This window comes from Cavia porcellus, unplaced genomic scaffold (assembly GCF_034190915.1).
Source record: "Cavia porcellus strain 051 isolate PalLab524CR breed Dunkin Hartley unplaced genomic scaffold, mCavPor4.1 scaffold_22, whole genome shotgun sequence".
Taxonomy (NCBI): domain Eukaryota; kingdom Metazoa; phylum Chordata; class Mammalia; order Rodentia; family Caviidae; genus Cavia; species Cavia porcellus.
Genome location: NW_026947505.1, coordinates 17,627,128 through 17,640,748, shown reverse-complemented (window position 1 = coordinate 17,640,748; position 13,621 = coordinate 17,627,128). Strand labels below are relative to the sequence as shown.

The 13,621-nt window shown below is 37.9% G+C and overlaps 1 protein-coding gene across 1 annotated transcript in view; it reads right to left on the bottom strand.

The window, feature by feature from the left end:
- Positions 1–3,358, bottom strand: part of Arhgap18 (Rho GTPase activating protein 18) — a 177,374-nt gene extending 174,016 nt beyond the window's left edge. The window contains exon 1 of the mRNA XM_063232870.1: positions 3,339–3,358. The gene's annotated coding sequence lies outside the window, so the exon portion shown is untranslated. The remainder of the gene's footprint in view (positions 1–3,338) is intronic.
- Positions 3,359–13,621: the final 10,263 nt, after the last annotated feature.

Sequence of the window (13,621 nt, the reverse complement as noted above, 5' to 3'; positions counted from 1 at the left end):
TAACTGGTGGGGCAGGGTGTGAATTCCAAGCTGTTTGGTGCCAAAGTCCATCAGCATCTAGGTAGTCTTCAGTCCTTAGGAACACATACCCCAAGAACATATGGCTAGTTAAAGCCAGGGCAGGGCCAATTCCGTGTTGACATGGTGGCGAAGCTTACGCCTAAACTCTCTCTCCACAGTCCCTCTCCTACTCTATAAAATTCCTTCCTCTTCTGAGTTCCCTGACATTAAATTGTTCTGATTCTACGTCCCTTTCTCTCTCTTGGTCTCTGTCCACCTGTCTGTCTCTCTGTGAAAGTTTCCGTCCTGTTGATTCATGCTCCTGACACTACCACTTCTGAAGCTGCTGGTTAACTTTCCAATGGTCTCCCTGTTTAATCTCTTAATTCTCCGTATTTTTCCATGCGAGCCCCTAAAGTGTCTTCCTAAAAGTTCCTTTACTCTATCACAGTGAACATTGTTGGCTGCCTTGTCAGCCTGCTTCCAGTTTTCTCACAATAGATTCCCTAAGTGTGAGTCCGTCCTTATCGATCATGCCCTCCAAAATAGTCCATTTGCTCAAAGCGAAGCTGACTGTTCTGAGCAGACCCACAGCAACACTCCACCCTCGCCACTCGTAGCTAAAGAATGGGTATGTGACCCAGCTTCAACTGAAGAAGAGGCCAGGCAAATGTATCACAGGCTTTAAGAACATTCTTTTCTCTTGAAAGACACAGATAACCATTCATATTTTACATTTAAACTAGAAAGTGTGCAGTCATCCTAGCATCTTGAAAAGATCAGCCTGAAAAAGCCAACACTTTACAAAGAGAAGAGCAAAAATGAAAACCTCAGTTCCCTGGGGAAGTCACTGGCTCGATCTACCTACCAAGACGCCCACCTTTCTTCTTGGTATCTTGCAGTGTGAGCCAGTGAAATCTGTTCACAGCCACAAGAATTAGACTTTTCTTCTTCTGGTCTGAGATTAGCATTTTCAACAGAAGGGAGCAAAAAGAGGTTAAGTGATTATAAAATAAACTCAATTTCTTAAGAAAACACAAAGCTTCTATCAAGGTCCAGATTCAAAGACAATTTCTAGATTTTCAAAATCAAATTTATGGGTGGTGCTAAGAATCTAACCGAGGGCCTCGCACATGCTAGGTAAGTGAGCCACTGTACCACTGAGCCACTCCCAGCCCAGGGACTTCCCCTTCCCATACCTTACATGCTGCTGACACATTTACACACAATCCTAGGTCCTCCAGGAAGGCTTTGTCAGCTATACGCTAGCTGGGGAGCTGGAAGATACTCAGTCAGGCGGCCACACTGTTTATCACACATTCACTGTGGTCTATTTTCTCATTGTCATTATATACGAATAGCTTTCTTACTGGGTAATAAATTCCCTAAGGGCAGGACTTATGTTATCTTTTTGTTCCACTGTATGTGTCTTAGTTATTTCACTGGTCGCTGGTACAAAATACCTGACATCTACAATTTAAAGGAGAGTTTTATGTTGGTTCACATTTATATCCATAAGTCAAAAGCCGGGTGTGGTGGTGCAGGCCTGTAATCCCAGTATTCTGGAGCCTGAGGTAGGAGGATCATTGTGAGTTCGAGATCAGCTTGGGTTATGAAGTGAGCTCAAGGCCAGCCTGAACTGCATAGTGAGACCCTGTCTCAAAAAAGACCCTCCCTTCCCCCAAAATCAAAATATATTCATAGTCAGCTGCCTCCAAGAACCTTTCAGTTTTAATGACAAAAGTCATAGCTATCACTTTTTTGCACCTTATTCTCTGCCAGACACAGCTAAATTCTTTACAAAAAATCACATTTAGTTACCACAAGAACCGTCTTGCATGGCAAAAGAAAGCTGCTCACAGGATGGGGAGATAGGAAGCAGAGAGAGCACAGAGGTACATTAAACCCAAAGTCCAAGTCCAAAGTCTACTTTGAGACTTAAGGCAAACTCTTATCTCTAACCCCCTGCAATATTGCAAAGTCAAACACTGCTGCCATAGACTGGCACAAGACAAACAGAGTGCTTCCCATAGCAGGAGCCTAGAAAAGTGTTGCTTTCACTGAATTCTGGAATACGGAGTCTCAGATCTCTGCATCTGCGGTTCCTTCCTTACGAATGCAATACGGAGAGTATCAGCCCGCAATCCAAGAGACCTTGCTTCCAGAAGATGTGAGATACTATTCCATGATCCATTTACTTTTAGAAAGGAATTTAGCCCACTCACTTGGCTATTAAACTTCTGTGGGCCGGTGCCCCTCACACAGAAGTTCAACCTTGAAATTTCAATGCCAGCAAAGGGTAAAGTTGAGCATTTCTCACTCATAACCCATTTTTCACAAACTTCACTCCCATGATGATTGGGTGTTTGAAGGCTACATTTATAACGCATGCAGGGTCTTAACTGGGGAAATAATTTTCTCTAATATGATATACTCCATACTAGTGCCACTTTGAGTTTTAGATTGAGATTTTTAGATATATTTTCAGGTATAAAAGATTATTAGTAGTCTCTATGAAGGGAAAGTAGGATTAGAAAAATGTGTGGTTATTTGAAGTATAACATGCAACAATAGACAAACAAAAAATTCAAATATTGGTATTTTGGCATACCACTATATTCTATGTAATGTTCTATAGATTATTAATTTAGTCAATATCTGTGGTTGATATAACTGCTGACTATAGACATGATAATTATATCTATTAAGTATATTAGAATAATATTAAGCTACAATGATTATACCTAGTACATTATCTGGGTCCAATAAGGATACAATAATTTGGAAAAGGAGGGATGTGAATTATTAACTATTTACACAAAAACTAAAAGAACACCAAAGAGAACGCTGAAGAATTCAGTTCCTCAAGGCTGGCAAAGTGCACTCAATGGAGAAGGCCCTTCCCATGACTCGGGCTCAAGCCCCTGGAGTGGTCACTGCCCACAGGCTGATGAAAAACTACTGGGTTGTCCAGGTCAGAGCTGATCGTAACTTGCAGACCAAGACTGGCAAGCTGTATGCCTCCTGGAAGGGGTCAGTGAGCCTAGGGTAACTTGCAGAACGCTGCCCATTGGGATAGAGAAGAGATTGTCGAGCTGGTTGGGAAGCTGGCTGGACTTACCAGAAAATGGCCAGGAGGTCACCATTCAAGAGATTTCATGGATCTCCTCGGGACTCAGAGAACTCACCAGAATCCACCAAGGGGTGTGCCACTGAACTTGAAAACCTGCAGATGCGAAGCTGGCTGGGGTGGCCATAGAACCTATCCTGAAGCTGCTGCTGGGGAGATGGAACTGCACTGCCCCTGGACATCCAGGGTAGAGGCCAAAAGAACTCACCTGGAATTGACTCGGGAGGTTTTGTTGCACTCTGTACTGGACAGCCCTCTGGGTACTCTGGAACTCCCTCCAACAACCTCTACAGCACTGCTTCTGAAGGTCCCTGCAGTAGCTCCACTGAGTGTCCAGCAGGTCAGACCAGCACTGCTGGAGGTGGAAAGCTGGAAAGCAGACCGGAACCAGGAAGGGATATTCCTTTCTCCTGCAGAGTCCCTCCAGCGCCCTCTACCGACAATGCCTAAAATCGCGCCAACTGGGAAAAGAGCTGTTTCAGTATCACAAAGCAGATGATAAGGGATAGATTTGGAGCCGAGAGGCAATAAATTAACTGACAGCACTACTGTCAAACTCACTATTTTATATTGAAATTATCTCTTCACTCATTTGTCTCTTCTCTAGCAGATGATAAGTGTTTCAAATGTAAGGATAATTTTTATAATTTATTGTGCAGCATAGTTCCTGGGGTGTATCATGTTTGCCAAACATTTGTAAACATTTTGTTCCGAGTATATAAACATTGCATACTGTGCTAAAGGACTACTGGTCTGACAGGCACCAGGTGTACTCAAACTTATACATTGTTTTCTTTGCTTGCATAGGGAAGGGAAATGACAGTTGTCATTGACTTATTGACTATTTCCTAAATGGGATTTTTAAATTCTCTAGGAATTTGGATGAGGTTTAATGATTGGACATACTGTACTGCATAAATTACTAGGTGAAAACGATCTTCCCTTCTTTTGAGAAGCAGATTATTGTACTCAGAAATTTGCTGCAAAGTAATTACACAAGCTCCTGGTGTGAACAGGGTCTATCTTTCACATTCTGATCTAAGGGCTGAATTTCATCTTACTCTGAAGGTATTATCTGTACTGAGTGAGCTCAAGAGTGGTAGAATAAGAGATGAACTTATTTTAGCACACATCAAATAATTTAGTAAGCATTAAATAAATGCCTCATGCAGAATAAGAATAGAGGAGGGGAGTGACAAAAGCAGAGATTTATACTAATCTCAGTAGTAGTTTATTAGTTTAATAAAACCATTTCTTTCTTTTTCTTTCTATTGGATGTGTATGTGTGTCAGGATCTTTGCCACATACTCCAAGCTGGCCTTGAACTCATTATATAACCTAAACTGGCCTCAAACTCATTGTGCTGCTCCTGCCTCAGTTTCCTGGGTGCTGAAATCATAAGCGTGTGCCACCATGCCCTTATTTTCTATATTTTCAAAACTCTTGTTTTTATATCTACAAATTAGTCACTATATACAACAAGTCCTTTTTAAGCTTTCCTGATATGTAGAATGTCATTTCTTCTTCCTGTACATCTCATTCCTTACTAAAATTAATGTTATGCTTCCTGAATAATAACTTATTCAGCAATATTTGTAATTGGATGTAGCATTTAAATGGTAGTTTATATGGGTATAAACTGTTTTTTCTAAGCATACTGGATATATTATTTTACTGTCTTTTCATTGCTGTCGATGCTATTTTAAGTGGTTTTTTTGTGCTTTTTATAACATCTCTGTTTCTGGCATTTGGTAATTTTTCTAAGTATGTGTTAAGTTTTGTTATCCTTTTATTACTTGTTTTGGCCCGTGGATCTTGGATTCTTATCGTCATTAAATCCCGGAAGCTTCTCCTTTTATATCATGCGGAAAGCCAGCTTTATTCTCTCTAGTGTCTCTTCCTGAATTACAGTTATTCGAACGCTGACTTTCTTACTCCGGTCTCCACGTCTGCCTGTTTCTCTTTCACACTCTAGTTTTCTTTGTGTTACTTTCAGGGCAGGGTCCTCAGACAGCCAACCAACTCATTCACCTCCTTCTGTCTCCATATAACCTTGTTTAATTCACATAACGATTTTTAAGTAATAATAATTGTATATTTTCTAAAGATACATTCTTTTTAACTTTACCTGGTACTTGTCATAGTAACTTACCCTTCTCTCATATTCTTATGTGTTTAATTTTATCTCTTTAACCATTAAAAATTTTATTTTATAGTTTATGTACAATAATCCTATACTTGAGGGTGTGATCTAATCATATTTTTCTTTGCTGACTTTTATTATAGATTGTTTCTCTGTATGTTTTATAATTTTAGATTGTGAGTTTACTTTTCTGCTATTTTATGATAAGAATTCTGTTATTTGACTTAACATATCCCAGGATCATGATTAATCCAGGACTGATATCCATGTTAACTTGTTATATAGTTCCCAGACTATAGAGATAATGGAAATCCAACCCTAAAATTTGTCAGATAAAGCTAATGTTATAATGTTCCAGGGGTTTTTTTGTTTTGTCGGTTTTTTTTTTCAATGAGACCCCTGCCCGAGACTGACAGTTGTCTTTGTTACCTATCTATGCTGGGAATAGAAGATTTTACTCCACTTTCCTTATATGCTCATAGAAGTCCAAGTATCTATCTTTTTACAGGCCCAACTCCTTATATGCTATCACAGCCTGGACTTATGCTCAGTTAATTTCCAAGCCTTTATTTTATCAAGACATCTCTAGTTTATCTAAGACTGTTCTTAGAAACTTGAAGTGTCAAACATATAAATATACTTTATACACGTCTATGCAATCAGTATATATATGCAAGTATATAGACTCATACTTGTGATCAATTTTCTTTATATTTTTGTTCTCTAGATTTTTATGTCATTTTCTTGTGAGTATAGCTATGTATTTTGAAATAATGTTTGTTAACTTTTATACATCATTTCTTTAAATTTTATATGAAGATTTTATGTTACTGTTTTGCCTTATTTTCAGAAAATCTAAACTTTATTTTTAAATTTATTTTAAAAAGCAAAACAGAAAAAAGGATAGAAATAACAGAATTTCAAAACAAAGTAAGAAATTAACACTAGTTAATGTATTACATATTGTTATCTCAGAAGTAGTTGTTCAGGTTACAAGATCTAGGCATAAAAATGATCAAACAATCAAACAGTGACAGCACAAACTGTTCTTTTGGATGAACTAATAGAGAGGAGCAGTACAGTTATCTAGCTTGTATACATATACATACATACAGCTGTATATGGATACCTACATACGTGTAATCTGTTCCTTTCCTCCTTTTCTCCTTTCCCCTATCCCAGTTGTTCTTTCCTTCTGAGTATTTTTTCCCTTCATTACTATAGCATCCATTATACATTGTGGTTCTTATGACCCTTTCGGCTTTTTATTATTATTTTTTACACTAAGAAGACAATGTGATATTTATAAATGTGAATCTGATTTATTTCATTTATGAGGCTAGTCTCAACTTGCCTCCATTTACCTATAAAAGCCTCAAGATTAACATTTTTATAGCTGAGCAATATTCTGTTGTATAAAGACACTACATCTTTTTTATTCCTTCTGTGATTGATGGGCATTTTACTTGTTTCCAAGATTTAGCTATTATAAATTGTGCCACTATTAATGTGGGTGATATGACTTTTCAGTTTTTCTGGAAAAATACTCAGAAGAAGAATAGCTGGATTGATTGAGCCTTCCAATCCTAGTGTTTTGAGGAGTCTCCACACTGAGTTCCACAGTGGTTGCACCAGTCTATATTCCCACCAACAGTGGGAAGGGGTTCTTTTTCCCCACAGCTCTGCCAGCATTTGTTATTGGTTGATTTCTTGATGGCAGCCATTATTTCTGGAGTGAGATGGAATCTCAGTGTTGTTTTAATTTGCATTTCTCGAATGACTAGTGATGTTGAGCATGTCTCCATGTATTTATTTGCCATTTGTATTTCGTCAACTGAAAATTGTGTGTTCATCTCAGATGCCCAATTTTGGATTGAGTTTTTAAATTTGGGGGGCCTGATGATTTTCAATTCTTTATATGTTCTAGATATAACTCCTTTGTCTGAGGGACAGTTGGCTAAAATTCTTTCCCACTCTGTGGGTTTTCTTCTCACTCTGTTGGTGATTTCTTTTGAAGTGCAAAATCTTTTTAATAAAATGAAATCCTAGTTGTTGATGTTTTGAAGTTCTTCTCATGTGGTTTGCATTTTGTTCATGAACTCTGCCTACCCTGGTGTCTTCAAGATTACTATCTACTTTGTCTTCCAGTAGATTTAGTGTTTTTGTTTTAATATTTAGATCTTTGATGCATTCTGACTTTACTCAACTTTATTTTTACATTACCATAAAACACATTAATCTACTTTACAAACCCATCAAAATATTTTTATGTTAATTTTGATGGTATTTTAATAACTTCAGATAAGAACAAAATTATACACCATGACCAATAAGAATGGCTCCCACCAAATGATCAAAAAGTGATAATAGATTAATAAACAATGTATTAATCTAGAACTTTAACAACTAATTTTTTATAAATATAACTGAATATAGAAATGGTTATGATTAGCTAATAGTTTGAGTAACATTTTTGCCTCGGCAAAGTCTTTTATTAAAGAATCCTAATTCCAGTAAGAAAATTGACATCAAATTTTAAAGGTCTAGTGTGCAAATTAATGTTCCTTGATGTTTGTCATTTGTCAGTTCTTTGCAGTATAAAAGTTATTTATCTCAGTGTTGGCTGCCCTGAAATAAAATGAATAAATTATAAATTGGTGTCAGTTTCCTAAAGCGCAAAGGGGAAATATGTAATAAGATCTTAAAAATATATTTGTATCATTTGACAAAAAGAATTCTACTTCTGATTCAATAGCTTTCTTTCTTATTGATCCATCTAGTTCTTTGGTTCTTCCTTGATCATTGACCTATGAGATCTAGGAAGCCAATTATTTCTAAGCACTATGACTATTCTATGAATAAAAAATAATTTAGACCTGATTCTTTCCCCTGAGAAATCAGGGGCCTGTCTAATTCATCTCCTCATCTCCCTTCACGTTCCCACCTGTCCTTCCACGGGAGTGCATTATCTACAAAGGTATTTAACACCATGATTATTTATCACAGAAAATAATTTCCACCTATGCTCCAACATTAATGCAAAGGAAAACAGTATTAACAAGAAAATTAATATGCAGAATTATATTTCTGTCACAGGAACATGATGTAAATGCCAATTAACTTCCAGCCATAAATATCTGAAATGAATGAAAGTTATACAGTAAAATGATTTCTTTATTTTCATTTTTGCAACACGGGAGGTTGAACCCAAGGCTTTGGCCCTGAGTTACATCCCTAGCCATTATTATTGTATTTCTTTTGAGACAGGGTCTTGCTAAATCTCCCAGGCTGACTAGAACTTGGTAGCTTCCTGCTTTAGTTTCCCAAGTAGCTAGGAATAAAGGCATATACCACCATGCACAAATGTTTGTTTATTTTGAACTAACAATAAAATTTTACATACGTTTTTACATACAGTGTGATTTTTTGAAATATGTGTACAGTGTAGCATAGTTAAAGCAAACTAGTTAGTGTAGATATTTCTTCACAGACGCTTCATTTTATGGTGAGAGCTATACTTTCGTAGACATTTTCAAGAGTTTATATAATACATTGCATTAGTGATAATCACCATGTTGTAACACAGAGGAAAATCAATTTTTCAATATTGAAGAACAGGCAACACAAGGCTGGTAAACACCGCTAAACAAACCTGCCATCACCCATGTCGGTACTCTGGTGAGGTAGCTTAGCACACACCCACATTCTTTTTTTTTTTTTTTACACATTCTTTAGTTGAGTAGCTCAAAGTTCAGCATGATCTTGTGGTGTAGATCTTTTCAAAGAAGGGAGGTACACAAAGAAAACTTCTAAAAATCTAAGGAACCTGAACACCAAAGTGTTTCTCCGAGAGAAAACTGTTACCTAAGTCAGGCTCAAAAATAGTCTTCAAGGAACAAATAGCTACCAGGACATATAAAACAAACAGTCTTCCAAGTTTACAGAGCCAGAAATTGCTGGAGTATAACAGGAAGGAAACAAGTCTCGTAGGAATATTCCTTTGAAGTAAAGAGAAATCGGCCTTAGAATGGAGTACTTTACATCCAAATCAAAATAATTTAAAAATAAATCACAAAAGCAGCAAAATAAACTCAACTGCCTTACCCCAAAATAATTAAACTTTTAAAATACAACAAAATCTAGCAACCAAGAATGTAAAATTTGCAACATTCAACATCCTGTGGTAAATCACAGGATATGAAAAAGAGGGTAACAGTCACCTACAACTATGAGGAAAATCAGCTACCAAACAACACGTGATGAACTTGCAAAAAACTACATTGAAGATCTATCGTGGAAGAGGTGTACAGCAGACCTTCAAAAAGTAAAGACTGGTGACCTGGAAAGCCTGGTACAGAAACCATCTGAAATGAAGTAGGCAGAGATTAGCAACAGGAAACAATAGAAAGAGCACAGTGACATTCGGACGAGCATCAATTAACTTAAAATACAGTTTCTGAAAGCAGAAAGTAGACAGAAAAAAGCACCACAGAATTACCTAAATGTCTTACGAGTCCTGTCACCATGCTACACAGCACGCGACAGAGTGCTATGAATGTGATTAGGCTTCCATTTGCTGCTCCGCGGCCGAGCCATTCTTAAAATGTGAACTGACTGACGAATCTAAGAACTGCAGTAATCCAGTTTGGTTTTAGCACTAACAAAGCACTAATTCTGAGGCAATCCCGATTTTAACAGTATAACTATATAGTGTTTCTTTCCTGAAATAAAGGCAACATAAGTGAACTGCATGACATAATTCTGTAATAATTTATGAATTATGTAGTGTCTTCATTTTATTCACTGATTCAGGCATCAGCAGCCCAATCAAGAAAACATTCAAATTTGTGCATCAATGATAAAATTTGATTTTCTTGGCATATCTTTCAATTGGATAAAGGCAACATTTGATATATTTTAAAAATTTTACTGATACATTTTTGTCCAGATAGGTGGATAGAATACAGTTTATATAATAACCCGGCAGCTTGATCTTACTGTTTAAATGTGTGTTTTGTTGATCTTTTATACTTAGTAGTTAGAAATGGCCTAGAGGCTGGTCCAACGTCACTGAATCAGAACCCATTACTTAACCAAGTGTGGACTCCTAAGTGAAGCGGGGGACCCTGCAGGCCTCCTTGATACCCACCCTGAATTCCTCACTGGGATCTTTTGGAAAGCAACAGTGCAAACAAATGAACCTGATGACATCCCACTGGGGCAAAAGAAGTCAGAAAAGAAGGGGGCCTGGAAGGGATGATCTCTAGTCACCCGCTCGCATCAGAATCACCTTTGTGAAACAGTGACCAGGGTGGACAAGATAGTTACATTTTCACCTGGAAAGTGTTTGGTAAATTATTTTTAGAGTCTATGCAAATCTAGAGTGGCAATGAGTTATGTGTTTACTTCTGTTCTCATTTTCCCTAAAACAAAATGAATGATTTCAACATGTGGAAGCAATTTTAATAAGGTACGCTTGATATGAATGGAGGTACATCTTCCCACTGAAAAACACCCCAACCTCACCTTATCTGAAATAGAATGGAGTATTTCTTTAGTGCATACAATGGGGAAAAACTGCAGCTGTCAAAAATGATAGCCTGAACTCCTTTTATAAAGCACTTCCTTAGAGCTGTAAATCACTGGTGTTAGCACAACCTTGTAAATTTTCTGCTCAGCCCTTTGTTATTCTTTTTTTCTGTTTATGTTCCCCAACTTTTATTTTTATTGCCCTCCTTATAAGTGTTTACACAAACTGTCATTTTTTGAGTAATGCTTCTCTTTAAAAATTTATTTATTTGTTTGCATTTTGAACATACTAAGCTTCAAAGTTGTGTGGGCTTTGTGTATAATAATTCTGATTTAGACTTAGGTTGGGGGAAGAAGATGCTTTTGGTTTCTTCATTCAAGAATATTTTTATCAGTTGCATGCTAAAACGTGTAATTACATTCATTAGGGTTTTTAGTTTAATATAAAAAATCAGAAGCACACACACATGCATACAGAAACAGCACTTAAAAAAGCACTGGCTTAGGTCAAACAGACCTCAGTTTAGTCTGAGCTCTCCTTATCTTAGGGGACATAAAACAGTTGGCTTACCATTAAAACTCGGAATTTCCTCATCTGCCAAGTGCATACGATTGTATTTACTATGTGTAGAGATGCGAGCATTAAGTAAAATAATCTGGGTAAAATGCTTGGAATTGTGTGAGACAGGAGACAGGCTTCTCAGCGTTCTCATGGATCTCATTGCTTGTGTTGCTACTATTTATTTTAACTGCTTCTCCACCTGCTTTTATAAAATAAAGTATTAACGTCCCCACAGTAGAAATGTAGATAGATTGTCTTTCTTGGCTTCTGCTAACCCCGTCTCTGCTGAGGTTTTCTCATGTGTCTTCCTCCAAATTATTTTGGACAGTAGTACACGTAGGTCATCCCTGAGACTCACACCACAGTCAGACATTGCTGCTACCTGCACCTCTACGGAACCCTCCTTGTGTACTGTAAGAGGGTCACAATGCAGTGGACAGATAAACTTAACTTGCATAACCGCTTTTCTTTTGCAGTTTTTGTTCTCACAATTATGTCTGTAAAGAATTTCTACATTAAAGTATATCAACATGTTTTATTTTAATACATTTTGCCAAATTTCCCTCCTAAAAAGTTTTGCAATAATTTATTTTACTGGTGTTTTATGTACTGAACATCATCCTGAAACCATGTAGGTAAATAATCTTTTCGAGATTTATTTTCAATGAAATATACTAGGAATATGATTCACTTCTCAGCACAGCTTGTAGCTTTCTGATCTATCTTGAAAGACATAGACTTGCATCTTTCCATTGATGTACTTTCAAAATACAGATGCATGTGCACACTTCTAGTTAAGACCCAGCCATGGTTGGCCTGACAATGTCCCTTACCCATCATGCTCGCATGTCAGTCCTTCGATTTTAGCTAAAGAGACTCATGTCAGATTCTACTCTCCAGCATCAAGACAATATGTTTGTGGTGCTTTGAGCCACCAAGTTCACAGTAATTTGTTAAAGATTCCACAGAGGGCACACGGCCTCTCTAGGAATGGGTAAGAGCACATACCTAGGAAACCAAGAGTTCTTTGTTCCCTAAAGCAGTTAGAAGCTGAACTAACCGAATAAGTGACAGCAGGATGGACAGCAGGGGAGGTCAAGGCGTAGAAACACCAATGTGGAACCTAAAATAGGCAAACTAGGAATAAAGAACAGAATGGTGCTTGTCAGGAGCCAGGGGCAGAGTGAAAAGGGGAAGTATTGGTCAAAACTTAAAACATTTCAGCTCTGCGAGGAAAGTAAGTTCTGGAGATCTACTGTAGAACAACACTGTACTGGATCCTCAACAGTTTTACTAAGAAGGTGGATCTTATGTTAAGTGCTCTGACCAAAAAAGGAAACAAGAAACCAATGGAAATGGGAGAAACCTTTGAAAACTGTGAATAAATCTCTTGTATCCTGGTGATGATCTCACAGGTACATCCTTACCTCCAAATGCATTAAGTTGTTTACATTAAATATCTACAGCTTTCATATGTCAATTTTTGCCTCAATAAAGAAATTTATAAAGGAAAAGACAAGCTGGCCACTCCTTCCCTTCTCTCCTTCCACCCCATGCAACTCCCTAGTGTCGTAAGCAGATTAAAAACTGATTCTTTGGCAGATTAGATAAGCTTTCCTCTGTGATTTGAACATGTATTTATAAATCTACTTTTTAAAAAAACACATGCCTACTCACTTAGTATTTATCAGTATCTATGGCAGGTGCCTACTGTGGTAGGTCCTGGGCATATGGTGTCCAAGATAAACTGTTCTCTTCCCTCACACATGGCAGTAAGGAATAAGCCAGGTCCAGCACTGTGGCAAATGCACTGAAGGGGACAGAGCAGGGCATGGGCTAGGTGTGTGGAAGGGCACTGTCCGTGGTTTGACACATGGAGGGGTCCTCAAGGAAGGGGGATCCAAGGGGAAAACATGTGCAGTCACTTGGGTAAAGGATGAAGCTGTGTGGGTAAAGGATGGAACGTGATAAAGGCAATCAGACCTGCAGAAAGCACGGCATTTCCAGAGCCTTAGTGAAGCACGAACGCCACAGAGAACAGAAGGAGATGAGGCTGAAACTCTCGAAAAGCCTGACTGTTCTTTTTTTCCTTTTTTAATCAGTACCGGGGATGGAACTCACAACTGCTGGCTTGCAAGGCAGGTGCTTATGCCACTGAGCTAAATTCCCAGCCCTAGCCTGACTGTTCTTATGAACTTCTTCCTTTGTCTAGACAGAGCCAGCCCAGAGGGTTCACACTGAGAAGAATCACTCTGGC